This window comes from Zalophus californianus, chromosome 6 (genome assembly GCF_009762305.2).
Source record: "Zalophus californianus isolate mZalCal1 chromosome 6, mZalCal1.pri.v2, whole genome shotgun sequence".
NCBI lineage: Eukaryota > Metazoa > Chordata > Mammalia > Carnivora > Otariidae > Zalophus > Zalophus californianus.
In genome coordinates, this window is record NC_045600.1 from 122,528,813 (window position 1) to 122,541,157 (window position 12,345).

The 12,345-nt window shown below is 36.5% G+C and overlaps 3 non-coding genes across 3 annotated transcripts; all 3 read right to left on the minus strand.

Annotated features, from left to right (window-relative positions):
* Positions 1–3,229: 3,229 nt before the first annotated feature.
* On the minus strand, positions 3,230–3,299 carry LOC113910805. The gene has a single exon (XR_003516290.1). It is a non-coding gene; the product is annotated as a small nucleolar RNA SNORD108 (small nucleolar RNA).
* Positions 3,300–5,002: 1,703 nt separating this feature from the next.
* Positions 5,003–5,063, minus strand: LOC113910797. The gene has a single exon (XR_003516283.1). It is a non-coding gene; the product is annotated as a small nucleolar RNA SNORD64 (small nucleolar RNA).
* Positions 5,064–8,622: 3,559 nt separating this feature from the next.
* On the minus strand, positions 8,623–8,695 carry LOC113910806. Its single transcript, XR_003516291.1, has one exon. It is a non-coding gene; the product is annotated as a small nucleolar RNA SNORD107 (small nucleolar RNA).
* Positions 8,696–12,345: the final 3,650 nt, after the last annotated feature.

Sequence of the window (12,345 nt, forward strand, 5' to 3'; positions counted from 1 at the left end):
AGTGATTTTTAAGGATGTTTGTAAGTTATTTTTAGACATTTCATTTTACTTGGCTGTATTTTCTTCTTTGAATTATCTGTACATGTTTTTGTCATTTTGAATACAATTGTTCCAAGTCTTTTCTTTTAGAGTTGTACAGATGTTTATGTACATTACAAAAAACAAGAGAATAAATAACCAATATATTTTGCCAACCTAAATAATGACACATTTTCACATCTTTTTATGTGACCAAGTACTCTATTACCTACTGACAAGTAAACTGTCATAAATCCTAAACAATGTCTCTAGATTTCTAAGAGATTTGCACAAAGGGTTAAGTTCAACTGAACACGTGCTTTTTAAAATATTTAAACATGGAAGATTTATTCTCCTGTGAGCTATCCTGAAACAGACAGAAATATCCAATAAGGGTAGACAACCTTAAGGGACACCCTTTTCCCTTTCCATCAAGGCCCCAAATTAAAATTTGGCACTCTCTAAATGACAGAATGGGCAAGTTGACTTCAAGACAGTATCACTTAATTTTGTACCCCCAGCAATGTGGCACAATAAAATGTCCATGTTTCATGACTCAAGAAATTACAAAGAATGAGAAATTTGAGCTTTAAACTGAAGCCAAGCTTTGCCTATACCATAAGGAAATTTGTTATGACTTTTGTTCAGTTATGTATTGATTCCACCAATAACTGTGTTTTTTTAAGATTTTTTATTTATTATTTATTTGAGAGAGAGAATGAGAGAGAGAGCGAGCATGAGAGGGGAGACGGTCAGAGGGAGAAGCAGACTCCCTGCTGAACAGGGAGCCCGATGTGGGACTCGATCCCGGGACTCCAGGATCATGACCTGAGCCGAAGGCAGTTGCTTAACCAACTGAGCCACCCAGGCGCCCATCCACCAATAACTCTGTTAACAATATACCAATATAACAAAAATTGCTAACTATTCAAACTCCTCCTAGATTCCAATTATTAATGTTTTGTTCTCCCTATAAAGGAAGAATTAAGTCTATGCCTTTTTGTAACCACTTTTACAAATCTTTCATGTTATAATCATGAAAGATTATTAGAGGAAGCCAATATTTCTATTGTTACTTTGATATCACTTAGGGCCATGATTCACTCAATTGAGAAAACACCCTATCTGGGACACCTGGATGGCTCAGTCAGTTAAGTGTCTGCATTTGGCTCAGGTCATGATCCCAGTGTTCTGGGACTGAGTACTTCATCGGGCTCTTTGCTCAGCAGGAAGCCTGCTTCTCCTTCTGCCTGTTTCTCTCCCTGCTTGTGCTCATTATCTCTCTCTCTCTCTCTCTCTGACAAATAAATAGACAAAATCTTAAAAAAAAAGAGAAAACACCCCATCTATCTAAAATACACAGCCATTGTCCAGAAAAGCTCACTAGAGAAGGTAATAAAATGTAAATTAAGAAAAATACAATGCCCCAAATGTTGTGTCATCCTTCAAAAATAAGAACACCAGTTTCACTTCAATACCTTATTTTCAGAAATCGTAAGTTACAGTATTAAAAAGTCCTCTGTAATTTATTTTACTCACTCGAAGCCACAGGAAAAAAGTCCCCTCATTTCAATTGTGGGTTCCTTATTTGCTACAGCATGGGTGTGTGACTCTGATTTCAACTATATCTATATTCTTCAGCACTTTCAATCCTGGAGAAATCCTAGGCTGATTTTTGTTGTTTATAAGTAGAAGTAGACAGTGCATTGTAAGACTATTCCCATAAAGAAGCATCATTAAAAAACAGCACTAGATTTCAATAACCAAATAGAGCCACCACAGTATTCACAGCCAAACTGTAACACAGTGGTTGAAATTTCCCCAGAAAACAGACTCAATCCCAAATTCAACACCCAGAAATCCATTGCTATTGTCAGTTTCTGGCCTAATACTTAAAATGATCCAGAAGTGGATGCTTAAAATAAAACAAAACAAGGCCACCTGGCTGTCTTAATCACTAGAGCGTGTAACTCTTGATCTTTGGGATAATTATAAGTTTGAGCTTCATACTGGGTGTAGAGATTACTTAAAAATCAAATCTTAAAAAACACAAACCTATGCTCAAATGCAAAGTAATTCAAGTAATGTTGTTTTGTGACTAATAGAACAAAACCAGATAAACCTTGCCCCAAACGTAGAATTGTTATGCAGAAATTACCATGTCCTGGAAATCACACTATTCACTGAGATCACATCTACTTAAAAAAAAAAAACATTATGTTTTTTTTATAAATTTTTGTTTATTGGTCATTTTACTGAATGTGAACTTGGTGAAAGTTTGTGTAGTTGATTCATTATCAAAAATAAATTGAAGTACATAATTTAAATATATGCTGGCATTTTGTTCTCTGAATAAAACCCAGTTTTTTTCAACATATGGTGCTGAAATCAGCATCTGTCAACTTCTCAGACCTAGACCTACTGCTGATCCAAAAACTCTCACTCAAACTGCACAAGCCCTCCTGGTGACTCTTTTATTTTTTTTAATTATTTATTTATTTATTTGAGAGAGAGTGAGTGAGAGAGAGAGAGCCCACACTGTGGGGGAGAGGGAGAAGAAGCAGCAGACTCCCTGCTGAACAGAGGGCCTGACATGGGGCTTGACCCCAGGACCCTGGGATGATGTCTTGAGCAGAAGGCAGACACCCAAACAACTGAGCTGCCCAGGTGCCCCAACTTCCTGGTGACTCTTAAAGTGTACTAAAGTTGGAGAAAGTTTGATTTAATCTAAGTTGCCTAGAAATATACAACTCTACCCATTCCAGTAAATTGTATAATGAACAGATATTTGATCAGCACATCTTCCTAATCACTGTAATTTTAACAGAGGACATAATACTGCCTAGTCATCTCAAGAAAAGGCACATAGAATCTAACATTCCAAAGCTGGCTGACACCCATACACTCAAGTTAACGACAAAGGAGATGGTAAATGGTAGTTAATTGTGACTCCTAACCTACCCCGACTGGTAAAATATTCAAACAGGGGAGCTTTCCTATTTCCAACAATTGAAAGAATCCTAACACTGCTCTCAATTTACAGGTCTCCATCACACTTCTACAACACTAAGGACATGCTATAATCACCTAAACCTTGTCTTTTTTCCTTCTTACCTTCCTTTCATTCAACAATGCTCTCACCACCTACTGCTAACTCATTCCTTCTAATACTCTCTCAACAAAGCACTCCTATCATAAATTAGCTTGGCTGAACCCCACATTCTCTTTTAGGAATGAACACTGCTATCAGGTTCAAGAAACAATGAATCTGATCATCAAGCCACCCGCCCCAAAAGAAAATAAAAACTGAAAAACTAATCATCCTCCAGGGATTCCTATTATAGAGGATTTTCTTTAGATCACTTATAAAGAAGCAGCACTCCAAGAATGGGGTTATCTGGGGGCACCCAGGTGACACAATCCACTAAGAAGCCTACTCTTGATTTCAGCTCAGGTCCTAAACTCAGGGTTGTAGGATTGAGCCCCACATCGGGCTGTGCACTCAGTGTGGAGTCTGCTTCAGATTCTCCCTCTCTCCCTCCTGCTTGTGCTTGCTCGCTCTCTCTCCAATAGAAAAGAAAAGAAAGAAAAGAAAAGAAAAAGAAAAGAAAAAGAAAGAAAAGAAAGAATGAGGTTATTTGGACAGGGCTGAGCCAGCAAATACCACTGCATGCTTTCTCACAGTAATAATAACTGACGACCCCATGCTGTACCAAATATCCAAGATCAAATGACCAAGTCAACACTACTCCTCAACAGACTCCAATGTATATTTCCTTCCTTCCTTATCCAAATGTTATGTTTCTAATCTAAATCAGTTAGTAGAAAGGGTAGCTCATTTCTCTCAATTCATCCAGCATATCCCTATTTGTGCAGAATCAGGAACACTGAGAGAGGTCAAACAAATATGAGGTTATAAATATCCTAAAATTTATTTAAGGAACAGAGACTTAATAAGGGAAATACCTGTGAAAAGACTTACTCCCCTTGCTCCTTAAAAAAAAAAAAAAAAGGAGAGTAATTTTTCTGAACCTCAAAAGCTTTTCCCTATAAACTATCACTTGTCATAGTATCAATACCCACATCATATACACACACACCACACATACTCCTTAACAAATTAAGATAACTTTTTAAGAATAAGATCCTGGTGTATTCAACTATCCATGGTACATTTCTATAGGTTTTTCCCTTATTACCTGTTTAATTACTATTCAACTCCCTCATAATTAAAATAAGCAAATCCCAAGGACCTAATCGTAGAATGCCAATCACAGATAACGAAAGGTCCATTACTCATTCAAGTAAAGATAAATAATAAAGAATAATGGGAGATTAAAGTCCTGATTCAAAAGAAAATGCACGGTACTTAGCAAATTAGTTCCTCTCTAGGGCTCAATATTAACAACTGCAAAATGCCATTTTCATCCCCTTGAATCAGTCAAAACTTCTAAATCTCCATCTATGAATTGCTAAGATACAGAAAACAGTACCTTATTAACAGAATTATAGTAATCCATCTGATGTAATTTTAACACTCTGCTTAAGGTATAACTCTCATTTCAGACCAAAGCAATATCTCAAAAATAAACTAGCTATTTCTTATTCATATGGGAATTGGAGCTGCCTCATAGTTTGGGGACACGCTCTTGGGAAACAGGTATAAGGTTAGACCTGAATGATGATAGTTAATATAAAAAAAAAGCATAGTAGCTACCAAGTCTTTACTCTCTTGAAATTATTACTTGAAATTCATAATGAAAAAGACAGGTGAGATATACAAATGTTACAAACATAGAAGATACTCTACATGGAAACTGCAGTAGTGGAATTTAGAGTTCACTTCCCTTTATCTCACTGGAAAAACCTGCACTTCTATTCTCCCTAATCTGCACAATATTGCTCCAAATAACATGAAATTTACAGGCCAAGAACTTATGTCCAGAATATGTGTGTCCCAAGTACTTAGACTGACTCTTAGGATGGACTTCCGAGTACTGAGCTTCACTTCTTCATGCTCTGTAATTATAACTCATCATAAACCTAGTTAATGTCTTTCCCAACAACTACTACTGTAGTTGTAAAGAAATTAATACCTGCAGACAATACATCTCTACTAATGCAAAGTCTTTTATCTTGGGAAAATGAATGATCATCTTCATTTAACAATGTAAGTTAAATGGCAACAGTATCATTCAACTGACACAGAATTAAGGTAACAATATGGGAAAAAATTAAAGACAGTAAAACCCCAGCAATGTGACAGAATAACATTAAGATCTTTGGTGTCTTAGAACTAAATATAATTGTTTATAATCTACTTCTACAAGTAAATCATCCAACAAATTTAAAAATGAAATATTCAAGTATCTTAAGGAAGATACATTTAAAACATCCACCAAAATATTCCAGAGCTAAGTGAGAATCAATGTGAATGGTCAAATAAAATTAAGGAAAATCAAATAGATAAAACACAAAGTCCACTCCAGGAACCCTCAGTTTGTTTCCTGAGATTAAGAATTTCTGCTGGAGTGGTGGGGGGTGGGAGGGACGGGGTGGCTGGGTGATAGACACTGGGGAGGGTATGTGCTATGGTGAGCGCTGTGAATTGTGCAAGACTGTTGAATCACAGATCTGTGCGTCTGAAACAAATAATACAATATATGTTAAAAAAAAGAAGATAGCAGGAGGGGAAGAATGAAGGGGGAAAATCGGAGGGAGAGACAAACCATGAGAGGTGATGGACTCTGAAAAACAAACAGGTTTCTAGAGGGGAGGGGGTGGGGGGATGGGTTAGCCTGGTGATGGGTATTAAAGAGGGCACATTCTGCATGGAGCACTGGGTGTTATACACAAACAATGAATCATGGAACACTGCACCAAAAACTAATGATGTAATATATGGTGATTAACATAACAATAAAAAAATTAAAAAAAAAAAAAAAAAAAAAAAAACTAATGATGTAATGTATGGTGATTAACATAACAATAAATTTTTTTTTAAAAAACCCACAAAGTCCAACAAGTCCACTGATAGACAGTGTTGAGGATTCTGAAGGAGGTCTAACATCTCTAATACAAAGAACCAAAGTGATATGGTAATATAATCCAAATTATCATGGAAAGAATAGAGCACACACTACTTTTCCTGATATAGATCTCCTAATACACAATAAATTACTCTTATCAGGAACTGTACTTTTTAACTTTCTTTCTGTTAATAATAGCACAAATAAGGGGAGGTGGGGGGGATGGGTGCACTTGTGATGCACCAGGTATTGTATGGAAATGTTGAATCACAATATTGTATACTGGAATCTAAATTACATTATATGTTAACCAAATATAATTTTTTTTAAAGATTTTATTCATTCATGAGAGACAGAGGCAGGGGGAGAGAGAGAGAGAAGCAGAGGGAGAAGCAGGCTCCCAAGGAGCAGGGAGCCCGATGCGGGACTCAATCCCAGGACCCTGGGATCATGACCTGAGCTGAAGGCAGACGCTTAACCATCTGAGCCACCCAGGCGCCCCCAAATATAATTTAAATAAAAACTTTTTTAAAGATTTTATTTATTTATTTGACAGAGAGAGACACAGCGAAAGAGAGAATACAAGCAGGGGGAGAGGGAGAAGCATGCTTCCTGCTGAGCAGGGAGACTGATGTGGGGCTAAATTCCAGGACCCTGGGATTATGACCTGAGCCCAAGGCAGATGCTTAACAACTGAGCCACCAAGGCACCCCTAAATTTCTTTTTAAAAAAAGGGGAAAAAAGAACCTATATGGGGTAAAAATAAATTTTATTTAATATGGTAACAGGTATTACCACTTACATCGATGTCGATGGAATTGGAGGGTACTATGCTGAGTGAAATAAATCAGAGAAAGACCATTATCATTTGGTTTCACTCATACGTGGAATATAAGGAACAGTGCAGAGGATCATAGGGGAAAGGAGGGAAACTGATTGGGAAGTTATCAAACAAGGAGAAAAACCATGAGACTCATAGGTAATTAACTACAGGAAACAAACTGGGGGTTGCTGGAGGGGAGGTGGGTGGGGGGATGGGGTGATGGGCATTAAGGAGGGCATGTGATGTGATGAGCACTAGGTATTATATGAAACTGATGAATTACTGAACTCTACATCTGAAACTAATGATGTACCTTAGGTTGTCTAATTGAATTTAAATTTAAAAATATGGGAACAGAAACCCCAATGATTTCAGATGTACAAATATCTAACCTCTCTGGGTCATTGTGTTCTCCTCATCAACTGTAAATCTAAGACAAATGATTCAAAATCACCAAACATCTGGCTGATCTGTTTGCTCACCAAAGGAAATTAACCCAGTCAAGTCTTCTCCTACTATTACTATTCCACATTAGAACTTCCTAAATTATAGGCAAAAAACATGAGTTAACAACATGGATTCTGGAGCAAAACTGAGGTGATACTGAATGCAGAAGAAAAACTGGGACTATTTCTTCCAGTCTGCATCCTTGCCACCAGAAGATACCAGGGCCCCAAAGGCACATCCCTTTTAGTACATGGAAAGTCCCTTGAGGTTTCCTCATCTATTATTTGAGAAGTTAAATGAGGTATACTGTAGCCAACACCCAGCTGCTCCCCTTCATGGTCTACTCACTTTTGGCACAGATGGATTTGCTGCGTTAATACCTGAAGCCGTTAATCAACATTCACATCTAGAACAAACACATCCTTGGAACTGGATTTCAAATACTGCTCTCTTATTGGGCCTTCATCATCTCACTTAAGAGAGTTCCTCTCACCCCTGTAAAATCCAACAGAACTTTATTTCTACTTTTTGACTAAAAAATGACTAAAAAGTATCCCCACAAACACATTGTCAACTTCATAACACGGTACCTAGCTTCACTACAACAAGTACAGATAAACACCAAATAGTTCTGACTGGCTCCTATTTAGGAAGAGCTGACCACTTCTGTGTTAAGAGTGTAGAGCTAGATTATTAGATAGGCATAGATTCTAATCAGACATTCCACTACATGGGAGGAACTATAATAAATCTAAAAACTTGCACCCTAACATTTAAAAAAAATTAGCAATGCTGACACATTTCTTAAACATCTACTGTGTGATAGGTTCTATGCCCATTGATCATTGCAGACAACTGAAGAAAAACAAAACCAAAAAATTGTCCTCAAACACCAATGGTGTCCATGTAAAGACACTTACCATACTCACTGTATTTCATAATACATGTTCCACAAATATTAGTTCCCCTTTTTCCTGAACATCATCAGACACCTCCAACTCTGGCATTCAATGTTTGATCAAAGAGGTAGTCTCCTTTTACATGTCCTTGCTTCCATCTCAGCATATGTGTGTGCCTTCCGGGATCTAAGGAGGAGTTTCCTTTTTTGCTTTCAACAGCATATATGTTTAAAAAAAAGGGGGGGAAAATAATGAGCTCAGAATATCTTATGAAAATTTAAGAAAGAAGAATTGGCAATGTATACGGCTACACCTGCCATTTCTAAGTATTCAAAGTTTTCACAATAAGCCAAATTTTCTGTTGAAAATAATGTTCCCCGAAAAGTCTATTGAGGCACATTGACTGGATTTCAGAGTGTCATTTAAGCTCAAATTTAGAAATCATTATGTTCAGACAAGGTCCTTTGTCATCATGAACCTAGCCAAGGCCTCTATAATACACTATTACTTTTTTTACAAGGTTATTTTACCTGGAGTGGTTTATGTTTGTCCTAAATGCAGCTAACACCGTTTTCAGCTTCCTTGTAACACTACTGGGTGGGATCCAGTGACATGTCAGAAAACTGAGTTGTCAAATTCTCTCCTCCTTTCACAGTCATCAACTATGTGGGCAAAAAAGACCTTCATAAGACTAAAAAAATTGCAACACAACAAAAATTATAAAATATCTTGCTTTACTTATGTACTATAATTCAAATATTGAGCTTTATTATATGAATGGCCAGTCCCAAGGGAACTAGAATGCAAAGATGAGTAAGACTTTGGCAATGTATTATCAACTGGATAACATGTATTTGAAAACTTCATATAATCTCACAGAGGCTGTAACTACTTGCTGAAATCAATTAAGTTTTATTGGAAATAAACACAAATTGGTTTCCTTATCTCTGAAATCAGATTACGAAAATTCTAGACAAGCATTACAATTATCACATAATTCCATAAGTTGCTTTCTACTACATTATTATTTTACTACAAGTTAAGACCTACAAGAAATAAAACATCAGTTCAGTTTACAAAAATTACAAGACTTTTGGGCAACTCCCTCGGGTTCCCTCCCTCCTTGGGAGCTTTGTACTACCACTTTGCTATCGCTCAATAAATCTTGCACTGGGTGTTATACAAAAACAATGAATCTTGGATCACTACATCAAAAACTAATGATATATTGTATGGTGACTAACATAACATAATAAAATTAAATTAAATTAAATTAAATTAAATTAAAAAAAAAAACCTTGCTTTGCTGCCCACGAAAAAAGAAAGAAAGAAAAGAAAAAGACTTCTGGTTATCACCTGCATGGGAATCCTGAAAAAGTTACTCACTGAAACAGACTATAATGGTGTTTGCCTTGGGCTGACGGGGTGTGGAAAATGGGGAGATGCTGATCAAAGGGTATAGAGTTTTTTTTTATTATGCTATGTTAATCACTATACATTACATCATTAGTTTTTTATGTAGTGTTCCATGATTCATTTTTTGTGTATAACACCCAGTGCTCCATGCAATAGGTGCCCTCTTTAATACCCATCACCAGGCTAACCCATCCTCCCACCCCCCCCCCCCTCTAGAACACTCAGTTTGTTTTTCAGAGTCCATCGTCTGTCATGGTTCATCTCCCCCTCCGATTTCCCCCCTTCATTCTTCCAAAGGGTATAGACAATTAATTATAAGATGAGTAAGTTCAAGGGATCTAATATACAGCATGGTGATTACAGTTAACAATATTGTATTATAATATTTGAAATTTGCCAAGAGTAGATCTTAAATGTTCTCACCACAAAAAAAAGGTAACTATATAAGCTGCTGGAGTGTTAACTAACCTTGTTGTAGTAATCTTTTCACAATATAGATGTACAGTAAATCATCATGTAACGCATCTTAAAATTATAATTATTTATCAATTATATATTGATAAAGCTGAAAAATTACAGGACTCCTAAAATTTTACATGATTGAAGAGTAGTGAGTTTATGAAGGCAGGAAGCTACATCACTTTTGACACACTTTTATACTAAGTCCCAGTTTACCTATCAGATCATATAAACACAAAATACCACAAAAAACTCAAAACCATAAAGATTTAAGGTAACATAACTATTAAATTCCAGAATTCTATTTGAAACTGTTATTTGAACCACAATGAGAAACCTATATTGGTGTGCAATGTATACATATTCATGAAGTTACTGTTAATAAATGTGACCAGGAAATCAAGATGTCATTGCCCAACTGTGCTTTACATATAATGTGTAACTCATGTGAATGCAGAATGGGAAAAATCCTATGGGAAAAGTATTTACTGCCATGAATGTTTGAAAACTCTTATGTTATTATGTGTTCACAATGGAACTCTGTAGAAGCTTATATCTAGCAATCTATAACAAAAGATCCACATTCAACTTACACTCCACATGCAATTATAGGAGTATCTGTGCCAAGTATTTTTTCAATATATGTTCCCACAATCAAGGTTATCAAACAATTCAAGGAAGTTCTAGGCAGAGAGTATTACCACCAAATCAAAACACCCATTAGAAGTAAGCATCTTGCAGAATCTATTCTTGTCATGTGCGAAAATGGCGTTCAACTTTACACTTTACTTAAGGAAATATGAGAGAATAGGTTTTCTTTGAATATCATGCACAATTGGGGTGCCTGGGTGGCTCAGTTGTTACGCCTTTGGCTCAGGTCATGATCCCAGGGTCCTGGGATCGAGCCCAGCATCGGGGCCCCTGCTCAGTGGGAAGCCTACTTCTCCCTCTCCCGTTCCCCCTGCTTATGTTCCCTCTCAATGTCTCTCTCTCTCTCTGTCAAATAAATACATAAAATCTTAAAAAAAATGATGCACAATCACTCATGCCAAAATCTGAGGACCATCCACATCAGCAGATATATGCAAGTAGGAAGTTTTCCTTTAAAAACAGGAAAAAGCAAAAAAAAAAGAAAAACGGGAAAAAGTACCATAAATTATTCAAAAGTTGGTCCAGAGAGCCAACTGCATATAAAACAAGGCTCTTTGCATACCACCCACAAAATTTAGAGCAGAAGTTCTAAGTCATATATATCAGAGTCAATTTTATCTTAACAGAAATGCTTTGCCTTCAGAGATCCTGATAAAGTACTTTGCTTAGGGCTCTAGTAACCAAGAAGTTCCATTGTAACATTCACAGTCTCTAAAATAAGTATCACATCTGTCTTATACAAACCCACTAAACCAAGGAGGACCTGGCTACTTTATGTTCCCTTCCTGATAGTGGCCACCAAGACTAGAAACTACTTTGGGAGAGACCATATAAATTTGGTGACAACTGCAGTAATTTTGAGGGTCCCTTTTCCTTTGGAGACTATTAGTTGAAAGGTCATGATTTAAAAGACGGAAATTGAAGGGGTACCTAGCTGGCTCACTCAGTAGAGCATATGACTCTTAGTCTCAGGGCTGTGATATGGATCTCCACTTTGGATATAGAGATTATTTAAAAATAAAATCTCTAAAAAATAAAAAAATAAAAAATAAAAGATGGAAATGGTGATATACACACAACCTTTTTTTGGTAAAATCAAGGAAGGCGGCACAATCTACTAGTCTGAATTTACTAAGGAGTTAAAACCAATCTTTAACTCCTATTTTATAAACTACTCTTACAATCAATAAAGATTGATTCATTGCCCAGTTGAAAGCTTAGCAGTGAAATCTAAAAAACCTCTTCCCCCTTCCTTTTAAAAGTGAGTTCATCACTATTACATAACCAACTCAAACTGGACCTAGATATTTGGGCATCTGGAAGATACCGTCCACTCCTCTAAACATTTTCAGTACATCACTAAGTGATGCAATTGGATAATTCGTACTCAAGAGTATCAACTACATTTTAAGGTATGAGTTATCTGTATTTTAAGTAACACAACTTACCCAAATATAAAATCTCCCTGGCTCCCAGTACCCAGGTTCTTCCATTAATTTAAAAATTTATAAGGAAATACTTACTGGTAGGTAGTGATGATTATTCCAGGATCATATCATCTATTCTGATCACACAAGTCACAAGGGCACTGTAGAAGCTCATC